This window comes from Trichosurus vulpecula, chromosome 7 (genome assembly GCF_011100635.1).
Source record: "Trichosurus vulpecula isolate mTriVul1 chromosome 7, mTriVul1.pri, whole genome shotgun sequence".
In the NCBI taxonomy this organism is placed as follows: Eukaryota; Metazoa; Chordata; class Mammalia; order Diprotodontia; family Phalangeridae; genus Trichosurus; species Trichosurus vulpecula.
In genome coordinates, this window is record NC_050579.1 from 46,934,241 (window position 1) to 46,950,472 (window position 16,232).

The 16,232-nt window shown below is 40.5% G+C and overlaps 2 non-coding genes across 2 annotated transcripts; one reads left to right on the forward strand and one right to left on the reverse strand.

The window, feature by feature from the left end:
* Window positions 1-2,334: 2,334 nt before the first annotated feature.
* On the reverse strand, window positions 2,335-2,408 carry TRNAI-AAU. Its single transcript has one exon. It is a non-coding gene; the product is annotated as a tRNA-Ile (tRNA).
* A 9,928-nt stretch (window positions 2,409-12,336) lies between these two features.
* Window positions 12,337-12,410, forward strand: TRNAI-AAU. Its single transcript has one exon. It is a non-coding gene; the product is annotated as a tRNA-Ile (tRNA).
* The last annotated feature ends 3,822 nt before the right edge of the window (window positions 12,411-16,232 follow it).

The window sequence follows — 16,232 nt, forward strand, 5'->3', positions numbered from 1 at the left end:
ACATTTCTCAGACCGCCAACCGTTACTCTTCATGGTCAACCCATCCTTGATATTCACAGAAGGGTGCCAGCTGAGATTTCCTATCTATGGACTTGCTCCAAATCTCTGCCTCAGGCCAGAGTCTTTCAGGTTACAAAACTATGGGCTCCCACAGGGAAGCAGAAATCTCACTACCCATCGAGATGTTGCTCGTTCCTAATGTTATTTGTCATTTTAGGAAAATGCCCTGCCCCATCCAACTCCAGAGACTGGAAGGCCTTCTGTGGATGCTTTTTCCTGCTCCTTTGTGTATGCGCAGCGACTGCCCTTTGCAAAAAAACTTGCTCAATGATCGTTGATGATGAAGAAAGAGAAATGACATAACTCCTGGTGTGCTGATAAAGGTTTAACAACAGGCTCTCCAGAGGGAAAACGTATGTAAAACACACTTTTAAGCCTAAGCTGCATTCTTACCATTTTCCCCAACACTTCCTTGTCTAAACAACCAGTGCAACAACAAAAAAAAAAATCAAGCACTGATTTCTAGCATTTGGTGATTTCCAAGCTGTAAATGCTCACACTGAAATTTTAACAATGGGTTCACTGCAGTTGGTGAATGGTTCCAGCATACTTCTGGCTGCCACCCTCAAGTCCCACCCAACTGTTGTGAGCAGACCTGAATTTGAAATTCATTCTTCTTGTGAGTCTTTCTTTGGGCTCACCTTAAGCCAACTCTTTCTTCCCCTTCCATCCCTCTACTCTCATCCACAACCTTACACGACCTCCTACTCCTACTGTCTGAGGAAAACCCCAACACCTCTCTCATTTCCTGCCAATAAATGACTCTGACTGCCAGAGTGAGAAAGGGCAATGGTGTCTCAGCCTGACGAATAACTTGCCAAACAGAAGAGTATGAAAACAGGGAGTGGGCTGGGATTTGTCCATCCTTCCCCAATCTTGTATTTTTCAACTTCGGATCTGGCCAATTAATTTAGAAGCTGAATCAGGAGAGACTGAAATCTGACCTTGGCTACTACAGCTTCTGGGAACTTCCCAGAGCCAATGCACAAGCAAGCACTTCAGACACTCTGGCCATATCGGTCACTCTAGTTTACAATCCGAGTCATTCTCAGGTGACACTCATTGCGGTCTCAGTTGGAGAATCAAGCATTTATTGAGAGCTTCCTAAGTGCCAGTTACTGTGCTAAGCACTGGCCACACAAATAAAAGCAAAAAGAAAAGTGACTGCCCTCAATAGCTTACATTCTAGTAAGGGAAGACAACTTATGAAAGTGGAGTTGTAAAAAGAGGAGGAGAGAAAAAGGAAGATGCCATATGGGGGCATGGCAGCTAAGTACAGAACATGAGGGATGGCTAGCCAAACCCTTCCCCAAAACTGAGGCTCCGGGAAGAATTTTGCAAGTGGAGAAGGAGCCCAAAGGAGCAAATTGAGGAGACTGCAACTGAGGCAAGGTGGCCTAGTCTGAAGAATCAAGGATGGTCACTAGGAAAGGAAACAAGCATCTATTTAGGAAAGTCCCACTATGTGTCAAGCAGGAGCAACGGAGTGGAGAGAATGCCCAACCTAGAGTCAGGAAGACCTGAGTTCAAGTATGGCCTCAGACACTAACTGTGTGACCTTGAGCAAGTCACTTACTTTTGTTTGCCTCAGTTTCCTTAACTGTAAAATGAGTGACAAACAAACCACTCCACTGTCTTTGCCAACCCCAAATGCTCTCACGAAGAGTCAGACTCCACTGAACAATAAGTGTGTCATGTATCTTGCTTTTAAAATGTTACCTTCCTTGATACCCACAAGACGCCTGGGAGATGGTGCTATTGCTATTCCCGTCTTAAGCTGGGGAAAATGAAACACATAACTGGCATCAAGGGCTTCAGCTTCCTCTGGACTTCAAGACACCATATAGCTGTAGCTTTCATTTCCTTCGCCTTCCCTCCCACAACACTGGGCTCACAGTCACTGAGTCTGAATTGAAAGTGACTTCAGAGACTGCACAATCTATCTAACCTCCGCTTGAACTAGAAGGCGACCTCCAAATTACCGGAGGAGTTGTCACCCACTACTGCAATTCATTAGCTATAATTTTTAGAAAGTTCTTCCTTACTAAATTTGTTATTGTCCCCCTAAAGGTTTGCTCAGTTGATACCATTCTGTCTTCTGCTGCACCGTAAGTAAAAGAAGAAATAAGGTTAATATTCCAGATGAGTTAAGCGAAGGATGGATTGCGTTCTAATTGTTCACAGTACTAAAGCTAGTAGATACGAAATCGGAGTTTAACAAACGCCGGTATGTGGAGACATAATAGAATTGTACAGGTGGGCTTTAAAACTAAGTGGCCCGTACGGGGATCGAACCCGCGACCTTGGCGTTATTAGCACCACGCTCTAACCAACTGAGCTAACCGGCCGCGCTGCCCACCGTTTTCTGTGTCTTAATATGAGTACTATAAAGAAATTTCAATCTGACAGTTAAAATTGTATATTAACGTTGTTTCAGATAAAGTTAGTTCCGTAGCTAAGGATATGCTCTGAGACTCCTTAGCCCTCTCTCAGCCGTCTCCTGACACAACACTTTGTTCACAAATCACGGAGTCAGGGAGTACCAGTAAACAAAACCCTCTCACATTTAGAGTTGCAATTGCTTTCCGGAGTCGGCCTCTTTCAGTTGACAGCTAACAAGTCTGCAGACAAACAGCTGACTCCGAACCTGATCATATCTTTTTTGTTAAAGATGTAGCTAATTTAATTCTTCCTGATGTTCATTTCTGGCTGTTTGGTGTCTTTCAATTCCCCTATTAAAGAAAATACTCTTTGATGTATATTCGCAAAAATTAGAGGATCATACACTTAGAGCTGGGGCGGGGGGGGGGGGGCGAGGCGGGGCCGCGGGGACCCTCTAGTTGTACAATTGTAAGAACCGAAAGTGATCTAGTACAACTTTCTTTTATGTATGTATGTATGTACATATGTATGAATGTATGTATCCCACTGTCTGTCTATCTAGCTCCCTCCCTATCTACTTATTTTTTACAATAAATATTCCTCCCTTTTTTGCAAGTAACATCTGATTATAAAGTATTTTGTTCATTTCCATTTCAAATCCCCCTTCGCCTCCACCACACCACCACCACCGGAAAAAGAAAAACAAAAGCATTGTAACAAATAACTATAGTCCAGCAAAACAAATCCCATATTGACCATTTCCAAAACTATGTATCTTGTTTTGCATGTCAATCCACCATTTCTAAGTCAGGAGGTATAGGTAGTTTCATTATTAGTTCTGTGGAATCATGAGTGACCATTTTGTTGACTGGAGTTCTGAAGTCTTTCAAAGTTGTCATTTGTACAATGTTGCCGTTTACTGTATAAATGATTCCCTCGTTCTGCATCAATTCATAGAAATCTTTCTGGGTTTCCTTTAGACCATTTCTTTTATAATGTCTGTTGGTATAATGCTAATAATATAGTATAATACTTAAGTATATTCTAATAGCACAATAGTAATAATACTAGCTAGCATTTATGCAGCACCTACTATGGACCAGGCACTTTACAAATATTCTCTCTTTTGATCCTCACAAAAACCCTGGGAAATAGGTGCTATTATTACCCCCATTTTACAATTGAGGAAACTGAGGCAAACAGAAGTTAAATGACTTGCCTAAGGTCACATAGGTAGTAAGTGTCTGAGAGTGGATTTTAATTCAGAGCTTCCTGATTTTAGGCACAACACTCTATCCTGTGTACCACTTAGCTACCTTATCCACTATGTTCACAAAACATAATTTACTTATCCATTCTTCAGTCTATAAGCACCAATTTAGTTTACAAAAGAGTTGCTACAAATATTTTCATACACTATCTGGTACTGGCTAAGAAATAGAGTGGTGGATCAGTGGAATAGATTAGGCACATGAGACACAGTACTAAATGACCACAGTAACCTAGTGTTTGGTAAACCCGAAGACCTCAGCTTTTGGGAGAAGAACTCACTATTTGACAAAAATTGCTGGGAAAATTGGAAAACAATAGGGCACAAACTAGGTACAGACCAACATTTCACACCATATGTCAAGATAAGGTTGAAATGGGTACATGATTTAGACATAAAGGGTGATACCATAAACAAATTAGAAGAACAAGGAATAGTCTACCTGTCAGATCTATGGAGAATGGAAAAATTCATGACCAAAAAAGAGATAGAGAGCATTAGAAAATGTAAGATAGATAATTTTGATTATATTCAATTAAAAAGCTTTTGCACAAACAACCAATGAAACCAATATTAGAAAGAAAGCAGAAGGCTGGGGAACAATCTTTACAACAAGTGTCTCTGATAAAGGCCTAATTTCTCAGATATGTAGAGAACTGATTCAAATTTATGAAAATACAAGCCATTCCCCAATTGATAAATGGTCAAAGGATACGAACAGGCAGTTTTCAGATGAAGAAATCAAAGCTATCTAAAGGTATATCAAGAAGTGCCCTAAATCACTTTTGATTAGAGAAATGCAAATTAAAACAACTCTGAGGTGCCACCTCATACCTATCAGATTGGCTAATGTGACAAAAAGGAAAATGATAAATGTTGGAGAGGATGTGGGAAAATTGGGACACTAATGCATTGTTGGTGGAGTTGTGAACTAAACTGAATATTCTAGAGAACATTTTGGAACTATGCCCAAAGGGCAACAAAACTGTGCATACCTTTTGAGCTAGCGATACCACTACTAGGTCTGTATCCCAAAGAGATCATAAAAGAGAGGAAAGACCTACATGTGCAAAAATATTTATAGCAGCCTTTTTTTGTGGTGGCAAAATATTGGAAATTGAAGGGATGCCCATCAATTGGGGAATGGCTGAACAAATTGTGGTACATGAATGAAATGGAATACTATTCTGCAATAAGAAATGATTGGACAAGCAGATTTCAGAAAAATCTGGAAAGACTTGTACAAACTGATGTAGAATGAAATGAGCAGAACCAGGAAAACATTGTATATAGTATCAGCAACATTGTGTGATGATCAACTATAAATAAATGACTTCAATGTTCTCAGCAACACAACGATCCGAGACAAGTACAAAGGACTCATGAAGGAAAACGTTATCTACATCCAAATAAAGAACCACAGATTGAAGTATACTTTTTTCACTTACTTAATTTTTGTCATGTTTTTTTTATTCCTTTTTATGTTTCTTCTTTCACAACTGTGACCAATATGGAAATATGTTTTACATAATTGCACATATATAACCTATATCAAATTGCCTACCATTTTATAAAGGGGGGAGGGGAGGGAGGAAGGGAGAAAATTTGGAACTCAAAGTCTTGTAAAAATGAATATTAAAAACTGTCTTGACATATAATTGGGAAAAATAAAATATGACCTTTAAAAATAAATAATTATTTGTATGCGTATAAGACCTTTTTCTCTTTCTTTGATCTCTATGCACAGGCCTAGTAGTACTGTAGCTGAGTTAAAGTGTATGCATAGTTTAGTACCTTTTAGGGGCATAGTGAAAAATTGTTTTCCAGAATGCCTATTACCAATTCACAGCTTCCCCTACAGTTAATCAGAGTGGCTGTTTCCCCACAGCCCCTCCAACCTGGGTCATTTTATTTTTTTGTCAACTTTGCTAGTCACAAAGGGGTTTGAGATGAAATGTCCTGGTTACTTTATTTTGCATTTTTCTAATTATTCTAATTATTAATTATTTGAAACATTTTTTTTTCTTATGACTACAGCTAGCTTGGATTTCTTGCCTTGAGAACTGCCTATTCATATCCTTTCACCATTTATCCGTTGGTCGATTCTTTAAAGGTACTCTTTTTTAAGTTTTACTAACGTGTTTTGTTTTTACATTACATTTATAGGTTGCTAGTTTAACAGCAAGTTTTTCTGATAAAGGTCTTATTTCTCCAATATATAGGGAATTGAACCAAATTTATAAAAATAATGCCTACCACTGCCAAAGTAGTCTGAATTGAATTTCAAACTCCTCCACTGAGGGAGTAACCACCATCATATTATCTGAACATAAAAGCAACAATTTTGTTTCTTCCTAAGTACATTATTATATTATTAAAATTTGATGATTTTGGTGATGATTTCGATGACTAAAAATTTGATAATTTTGGTCTATACTTGTTTCCTTCCCAGAAAGACAACTAAAACCATGGATTCATAAATTGCTGCTGTGGGATTTGTGGCCACTCCATTGTGGTATGAACTGAATTCAACTTAGTTAAGAGTGCCCCTCAGAAACTTCTCCCTTCCCTCAGTTCTGAACCTCCATTTTCTCACCTCCATTACTAAGCCCAGAGCCCCTTTCTGCTCCCTGCAATCAGAAAGTCATTGGCTGCCCGATTTCCACTGTCTGTGTTTGTTCTCCAAACTTAACAATCTTACAGACCTTGTTGTGAGCACTTTCTAAACCAGAAAAAAAAAATATAAGCAAGAGAAATAAAGACCATTGAGGATGCTTTATAATCTGAACCTGACTTCTTCTGGACCAATTATTTCTTTCACAAGAGTTTGAATTACAAATTTTCTCCCCATTTCTACCCTCCTCCCCACTCCAAGATGGCGTATGGACCAATTATTTCTTAATGAGCCAAATAGCCACAAATAAGAGTCAAGGAGAAGAGGGGCTTAGGTCTGTTCTCATCTCTCCAAGCAATGCTAGGGGAAGGTCACAGGGAAATTTTGAGGCTAACATCATAAACAAGCCCTGAAATCTCTGCTACACTTTTCAAGTTTCATAACTGAGTTGGTTACTTCATGACGCCCAAACATAATTGCCTCCATGCAAAAACCAATCCCATCATTTAAGTCACCTAAGTTATTAGATAATGGTTTACAATGATTGACTGTTCACCTGCTTCCCCAGTCTACTATCTTGCATTGCCCTTTAATTGTCTCACCTGTATCTTGTTTTATAAATCTTAAAGCAAAATACAGAGAAGAGCCTCTCTTATTATTCCTAATGAAATTGGTTAAGATGGAACCAGTAGATGGGAAGTGATTGAAGATTAAAGAGATGGGGTGGGGATGGGATGATAAAGGGAACAAACTCCTGGAGAAGGTTGAAGAGGATGGGATCAGGTGGTTTGCTTTTGCAAGTAAGAGAGCCAACTCTTCAAGTCAAGCAGGGTGAAGAAAAAGATAGTGAGGGAAGATGTTAGAGTGATATGAGATAAAGAGGAAACAAGAGGGAGTTCTCAGAGAATAGCTTCATTTTTTTAATTGAAGTATGTATCAAGGTTCTCAGCTTAAAGGGTGAGGGAAGGAGTGCCATGAAAAATTGGAGGACAGAATAAAATATTTGAAATGGCTACTGTGGTGAGTGTGATAGAAAATCAATTAGGAAGGTATGAAATTGCCTTGGTGCACTGGGGACCCACTTGAAATTATGTAACAAATTTGTAGTGGACTTGATCAGCACAGGTTCATTATTTTTTCCAACTTCCTTCAGCAGCAGGAGAAAGTTCAGTAGATGAAAAGAGGTGCATTAAAGGAGGCAGATGAAGTAATCTAAGAGGGGATTTAGCTAATTGTAATTGGCAATAGGACAAGTGAGCACAGAATTTGTCTGTAAAGTTGAACTGATTCAATAAGTGGTCACAGTAAGAAAGGTAGGTGAATGTAGCCAGCAAAGTGATGCAGACCTGGGAAAGAATGTAGGGATGAAGGCACTAGAGATTACAGTGAGGATGAAGAACAGGATTAGGAATCATAAAGCACGGGGAAAGATGAAATGACAGAAGATGATGATCAGATAAAGGAATTTCAGAGTTTGTGAACAGACTGTAAAACTTGTAGATTGGTCAGTCAACAGAATTTATTAAGTATTAATTCTGTGCCAGGCATTAAGGGTACAAAGAAAGGCAAAAAAGTTCTTTCCCTCAAGGAGCTCACAAAGGGCAATGTTAAGATCAAGGTTATGAACATAACTATTTGTACTTGAGGTGGTATGGTGGAGTGCATGATGGGAATTGAGTAGATTGAGGAAGTACGAAGTTAGGGCAATTGAGGGAGTATATACATACGTATACATATATATATAGGGAGAAATATATATATCTATCTATGTATGTATATGTCTATATATATACATATACAACATATGTATGTTGAAGTCTCCTAATATGGAGGTATGAGTTGAGTGGAGAGGAAAGACTGTGATCCAACTAAAATAATAGAGGAAGGACAGTGTTCTAGAGATGGATAATTACCATTCAGAACTGGATTGAGTGATAAATCTATATGGTAACATCAAACGAAGCGATGTTTTCTGAGTGATGGTAGCTGAAGGAGTGCCTAGAATTGATAATAGGAAGCAAGGAATATTCCAATTTCCCCACAATGACCATTGGAGGAGTGGGGGAGGAAGGGTATGAGTGAAACTCCAACCAATACTGGAAAGTGTGGTCTGGGATGCTGTGTCATCAGGAGGGATCACAGGCATGAATGCTAGGTTTATTCAAAATCACTGGGATGGGGACAGTGTGAGCTGTAGGGATAAGTTAACCAAGGAATGGACTAAGCAGGGTACCCATGGTTGGAAAGAGGTGTTGAAGAAGACAGGTGATTAAACTATTCTAGTCCCTCCCTCAAGGTTCAACCTTGCAGCAGGTGTTGATGTTATACTTTGTGAGGTCCCAGGAGGCTCACTTGCTATGGCAGGCAAAAGTATGATTGGGGGAGTAAGAGGCATTGCAAGGTTGGAACACTGAAAAAGTCAGATGAAGGTGTATTTGTCCAGGACATGGCTCCTCAAGCATAGGAGAAAGCCAGAAGGAGATTGCCAAGAAAAATAACTGAAGATGAACTGACCGGTAGATTTATTGCCCTGTTCCTACTTCATGCTCTGGGGTCAGTTCTCCCAGTTCTAGATTTCTACATTGTGACTCAGGAGTGATGAGAAAATCTCTCACTAAGATTCCATCTTGATCTTCCTATTACCATCTGCTTAAGGTGAACATGTCACATACCTTGCTGAAGTCTGCAGTACCAAGCCTGAGATATCACCTTCAGCTTCTGCTTTAATGAGCTTGTTCCCTGCTCTTTCTGATATACATATCAGTACTTTCCCCTTCTGCTGTTTTCTGATATGGTCTGTTTCCTGATATGGACATCCTTATTTTCCCCTTCTGCCACCTCTTTTCTGATATGGAAATCCTTATCTTCCCACACCTGTCTCTCTATAAAATTCCACTGTACCCATCCTGCTTTTGTATTCAGTTCCTGCATAAAGGAGCTGAAACTGGCTCTCTGGAGTTACTGACCTGTTGGTTATCATTCAGTGTAGCCTTTGCTCCAAGTGTGATAAACTGAAACTGTTCCTGTGTCTGTCTCCTGTGCTGGTTTATTGGCAAGGACAAGTCTGCCACTGAGAGAATTAATGCAGTACAGGTCAGTCAATCAGTGATTTAGACATTTACCCTCTTCTTTTTCAACTAAGGGCCACCTACCACTCCTCCCCCAAACCCAACCATACTCACAAATTAGGTTTAGAGTTATAAAGTTCCTCACAGAAAGCGTGTACTCTTTTTTTCTCCAAGAATCCCTAAAACATATAGGGAATCCAATTAGTGGCCTAGACAAAATCTCAAGATGTTCCATTCTTCATATGGCACACCAAAATTCTCTGGGTCCTTCAAATAGCACAAGACACTCAAAATTGTTTCTAGAGATCCCTGAAATCCAAAAGAAATCCTGCAGAAAGTTCAGATATATTCCTTTCTACATAGGGCCCACCAAATTTCTCCAGGGGTCATTATGCCGTAGACAATCCCCTTGGAGTTCCAGGAAACTTTCCACTTGGTCCTTATACCAAAAGGCACCCAAAACTTCCCAAAAGAATGTCTACCACTGCCACAGTAGTCTGAATTGAATTTCAAATCCCCCCCCCCCCACAATAGGACAAGTAGGCTCACTTATAAGAAATCAAGTAAGGATTTATTGAGTAAGGTTTGACCAAACCATTGATATTTGGGAGGTTCCCAAAAGAGATAAAGCACCTGGGCTTGACTAGTTAGGCTTTCTAAGCCATCAGAAAAACTTTCTCCTATGGTCATGTTTTATTAATTGTATCCTCAGCACTTAGCACAGTGACTGGCACATAGTAGGTGCTTAATAAATGTTGATTGGATTGGTTAGACTTATAAGGAAACACATGGAAAATCGACTGTAAAATTGTAACTTAAAACAGCTGGGGAAATGAACAGTTTTTTTTTCCTCTAAGTCATTCTGACAGCTAGGGAACCTAATAATAAGAATCCTTAGCAGTCTAGGTGTAAAGGTCTCAAGGTTTACATCAGAGGAGTGCCTACCTATGCATAGGCTCTAATGCTCACTTTTCTAACCCCATTTGCCCTGGCATATCATCTCCTGAGCTTCCCCTAACCCTGAAGGGTGCTCTGATATCACTTGTAAGTTCCCATTCTGGTGTGTTTTCATTCAGTATAGATCACCAGTCAATATCTCTCCGATACCATTAACCAATTTATATCAACTAGCTTTTACTTTTTTTTTGATGGGGCAATCCAGGTCAAGTGACTTGCCCAGGGTCACACAGCTAGTAAAGTCACACAGCTGCCACTTTGCTGCCCCAACTAGCTTTTACAAAGGGATATTTACTAAATGTATATCAAGAAGAAAAATACCCCCAAATTCCCTGAAACCAAGACACACACAGTTTTCCCAAAGTGGTCCTTGGGAGAGTGGACCTAATTTTAAAGTGCTGGTTACAAAACATTCAGCCCCCTCCAGTCAAGTCCATTTCTGAGTGGGACCTAGTCTCTCACTCACTCGTGTCTTGGATGTTGGATTGATTTGTTGCTGGGCTAAGTCATTCTGGTTTGGCTCTTCACTAGGCTCATCGGAAGATGATTATGGACTATCTGAAGATGATTATGGACACCAGTTCCTGGACCTCTGCTGGCTCTTCCAACATTTCAAAGTTAATAAGGTCCAGATTTAATACATTCCATATCTGCTATTCATTCATCTGAAATCAAGAAAGAATGCACACAATAGACAGAAACAGAGATGACATTGTGCAGCATAACCATGCAGTGGATGGGTTGAGTAGAAGAGACAGCCTATGACAGACAGCAAGCCCCTTAGACCTTTCTCCGTCATCTAGGGAGTGAGGAGCAGAGGGAAAGAGGGAATAGGCATTTATTACATTGCCCACTATGTGCCAAACATTATCTCTACAAACTTTATGCCATTTGATCCTCACAGCAGTCCTGGGAGGTAGGTGTTTTTATGATCCCCATTTTGCAGTTGAGGAAACTGAGGCAAACAAGTTAAATGACTGGCCCAGGGTCACAAGCCTAGTATATATGACTCTGACTCTCTCTCTCTCTCACTCTCACTCTCTCTCTCTTTCTCTCTCTCTCTCTCCCTCTCCTCTCCCTGTCTCGGTGTGAGTCTCTGTCTCTGCCTCTCTCTATGCGCATCTGTCTCTGTCTCTGTATATCTTTGTCCCTGTGTGATTGTGTTTTTGTCCGTGTCTCTCTGTCTGTCTCTCTCTGTCTTGCTTTTTGCTGCTCTCTAATTTCACGGTCACCTCTCCTCTAAAATCTGTATTTTTGAACATTTCCCAGGGCGCTTCTTTGATTTAAGAACCCTCTCTCCGTGTTTCTGTCTCTTTGCCTGCCTCTCTCTCTTTCTCTGTCTGTCTGTCTCTGTGTCTGTCTGTCTCTGTCTCTCTGTCTCTCTTTCTCTCTGTCTCTCATTTCACCTCTCCTCTAAAATCTGGGTTCTCCCACATTTCCCAGGCCTCCCCTTTGACTTCTCCCCAGCGGGACGGGGGCGGCCAGTTTCTGCCTGATCTCAGCAGCGGAGGTGATGAGACTGGCTTAGAGCTCTCAGGACTGGCGATAGCCGTGGTGAGGGCAGTGGGGGAGGGGTGCCTGGTGCCCTGGAAAGGTGGCCTCTGAGCGAGAGCGTGAGTGGGCCCGGGCTGGAGATTGGTGTGGCGCTTGTGCAAGTGTGCATGGGGGACTACGCTGTTGGAAGCGCATGAGGTGGGTGTGGAATGGGGGCGATTACGTTTCGAGGCCAAGTTGGCTGTTCTCCTAAGGCAGGGCAGGGACTGGTCTGGGAAGCAGCTGGAGTCGAAGCCGAAGAGACTTCCGTTTTCAGAGGCGCTTCTTGGAAAAGTGCTGTGCTTAGCGAAGCCTGGAAGGGACCAGTCCCCAAGCGTCCCCTTGGGTGCGTTCAGCTGATTCTACCGAGAATGATAACGCATAATTGTACAGGTTGGGCGAGAAATGTGTTTGTCCTCTTTATAAGCAACTTTCCACGACGCTTTAGTGGGGGCCGGTTAGCTCAGTTGGTTAGAGCGTGGTGCTAATAACGCCAAGGTCGCGGGTTCGATCCCCGTACGGGCCACAAGTTTTGGCGTCCTGGCACTGGAAGTTTCAAGAAATCTGGATTTTCCTCTCTCTGCCCCTCAGGCTCTCTATCTGGGAGGACGGAGGAAGTAAACCGTTCCCTTGACCCTACTTAGTTGTTTTAAATGTGCTTTTATTCTGATCTTAACATACACGGAATAAAATGGGCGTTTCCGCATAGAGAGTAAAACAGAGAGGGTTGCACGTAAAACTCAAGATTTCTGCATGTACAGTTTTCCTCTTAAATATCTGAATACAGCCTGCACCTTTCAAAGCTGTCCTGCTTGTCTGGGTTTCTTTCGAACCTTCCTTCTGCTTTTTTATGTGTATTTACCCTTCAGTTTAACTCCACTTTGCTCATCTAGAAAATGGAAACAGTAATTCCTGCAATATCTATCTGAAGGATTTAAAAAGAGCCGGACTGATTTGCCAAAGCTTTTTGTAAACTCTACAGGTGAGGTAGGGAGAGTGGGCAAGGGAGACGATTATAGATGTGATTCCAGAAAAAGAATGAAAGAAGTAAGAATAGATCTCAAACCCAGCTCTGCTCACAGCTAACTGTGAGGGTAGCAGCTCCAAGAGTTAAGCCATTTCCCGGCATATTCATAAAAAATGTTTGACCAGGTGTGTAGGGGGCGGGGGTGGGGGAGGGCGGAATTTATGCTCTTAAGTGTAACTTTTTTTCCTTCACTTTCTTAATTGTAGACAATCCACAAAACAATAAATCAAGCCCTCATTTGTAGCACGTTTGTTTGCTTTTTTTCGGAGGTGGAAATATTCGCCCTGAATTTTCATCATCGGCTGGAAAACCTGTTCGAGCTGGCTCCATAACATCCCTGACTCATTCCCTTTCTTCTCCTTCAACAATCATTCATTGTTCATTGAGTGAATCGCTATGTGCAAAGCGTCTATACAAATACATACATATATACATTTATAATGTTGCAGAGACTGGATGCCATTACCTTATGTTTAAGTGGGAATGGAATTTGGAGAAATTACAGTTTAATATATGAGGAGTCTGTAAGGACACTAGAACTTTAAACGTTATTCTGTCGTGATTGGAGAGACAGTAAATGAGGAACAAAGAGACAAGATTTTCCTGAGAGAAATGATTTAACTATTATCTTTTGAAGAAACATGATGAGAATTCTCTTTTCAATTTATTGTTTATTATTAGTTTTCAACATTCACTTTTATAAGATTTTGACTTCTAAATTTTCCCCCTTCCTCTCCTCCCCTCTCCCCATATGGCAAGCAATCTGATATAGGCTATACATATACAATCATATTAAACATCTTTCCACATTAGTCATGTTGTAAAGAAGAATCAGAATCAAAGGGGAAAACCACAAGAAAGAAAAGAGAGAGAAAAAATAGTATGCTTTGATCTGCATTCAGACTCCACAGTCCTTTCTCTGGATGGATGGCATTTTCCACATGATGAAAATTCTTGAGGAAAGATTTTAACTGGCATACTGAGAGAGTTTAATGGTAGGATTGTGTTTCCAGAATCAAGAAATCAGCATTAGCAGTAATGATTAGAGTTAAATGGTTGTTACCTCTCTCACACGGGCAACAGTGTAAATAATTATGTCTTATTATTTATTATAGTTAATGAATTGTACAGACTTTGATGTTTAGGAGATTAAGGGGTTTTATAAAGAGATAAGCAAAAGTTTTGTTTCTTTAGTTCATTTTATATTTAGGAGTTCAGAGCTAATTGACTAATTATTGAAAGACATGTTGCCATTTTAGTAATTTATGAGGAAATATAATAGCATACTCTTCGAGTGCTTTAATCTGGAGTTAAGAGTGAGTAAGGTGAGGGAGTCCAGTTGTATACAGCCTAAAAGACTGGAGTTTGGTGCGTAATGCATCACACAAATCCTACATAGGTTGCACCTTTTAAGTGCTGATCCAAACCATGTATGTATGTATGTATACACATTACACACATGTATGTATGTATGTAGTGGGGGTACTAGAACATGCACAATCTCAATTCTGATGACACAAACTCTTCATACATCATCATGATTTTCCTCAAAATATCTCCCAAGCATTATCCTCCTGGAGTAGTTGCATCAGCCAGGCAAGCTGATGGGGTCTGCATATGCTGCAGACTCCTATCACACTAGGTGTTACAGTTCATATAATGTGCTGGGCCTGGAGTAAGCAAACTTGAGTTCAAATCCCACTCTCGAGCATGTACTATCTGTGTGTCCCTGGGCAAGTCACTTCACCGCTGTCTATGCCTCAGTGTTCTCCACTGTAAATGGGGATAATAATAGCACCTACTTATGCAGGGTTACTGTGAAAATCAAATGAGATAATACATGTAAAGTGCCTGGCATATAAAAGGTACTATATTAGTACTTATTCCCTTTCCCTCAAAGAAAAGTATTAATACCATACTCTGTTGTAGGCAGAAGGGTATTTAAAAAGTAATTTATCATTATTGTGATGAAAGCTTTATTCTGATCAGAGGAGAACCATCTGAACTGACAGACTCAGATATCTCTCCTCACACATTGTTTTGAAGTACTACTTTGTAGCACTTCAAGGAATATTTCATAGTCAAGACTGAGTGAAGGTCCAGAGTTTAGGTAAAGCTTGCTTCATTAAAAGTTTGCTTCATTAAATAGAACAAAATTCACTCAACTTTCTTCCAACACTTGGAGAATTGTTTTTCCTGAAGCCATTCAGTCTCTCTTTGACCACTCCATTCAAGGATTCTTTGTAATCAAACCTCTTTGCTGTTATTCAGTCATGTCCAACTCTTGGACATGACCCCATGGACCCATGGAGTTTTCTTCAAAAAGATATGGAGTGATTTGCCATTTCATTCTCTAGTAGATTAAGGGAAACAGAATTTAACTTGCTCAGGGTCAAGAAGCTAGTAAGTGTCTGAAGCTGAACTCAAGTCTTCCTGACTCCAGACCCAGTGCTCTTAATCACTGAGCCTGGCTGCCTCCTTCTCTTAAGTGAATCATTCTAATCAATTCAGGACATTTAGAAAGAAGTTAATACTCTTCGGTGGATCAATTAAGGGGCCCTTTACCTCTGCGCTTCTCTGATACCCCTGTCCCTGCCCTTTCCCTAGAGTCATTACCGTTAGCAGTTGCCTGTAGGCCAGAGAGATAATACCCAACTTCTTTTGCTTACATTCTTGACCATGGACAGACTTCCAAAAAGAAGCTAAAGAACAGTCATACTGGGTGCAGACTATTTTGCCAATGAAGGAAGGAGAGGAAAGTTGAGCCTAAAAAGCCAGGACTATATCTGGGATTGTGTGAGCAAAGAACTGAGTGGGCCATGTGGAACCAAGGCAAGGAGACAAGCAGAGAAGAGTGACACAGACAAAACCACAAGCCAAGAGGGACAAGATTGTGAGCAGGGACATTCCAGGAAGAACAGACAGTGACCAACAGGCCATGGAGCTGATGAAAAACAGTAATACAGTTAATGACACCTTTGACATCTTTTCCCACCTCTCCAGAACAGAATACCATCTCATCTGTAAGTCAATCTTTCACTTCCTACTTTTCACCTCTCAATTCAAAAGAACAGGAGAGGAGAGTGTCTCCTCTTCTTTGGCAAATGATTTCTCATTGTTTACTTTTGATTTCTTTCATACTTTATTATTATAAAAACTTGTTAGCCCTCAACCAGATTAGTTTGCTTATTGAAAGTGATGGGGAGAGGGACACACAAGAAAAACCCTTAAAGAAGGGATATTTTCCTCTCAATGCAATCTAGAAGTGGAGAGAGATTTAGCAATTTATTAGCAAATGCATTCAATATTATTTGAACATTA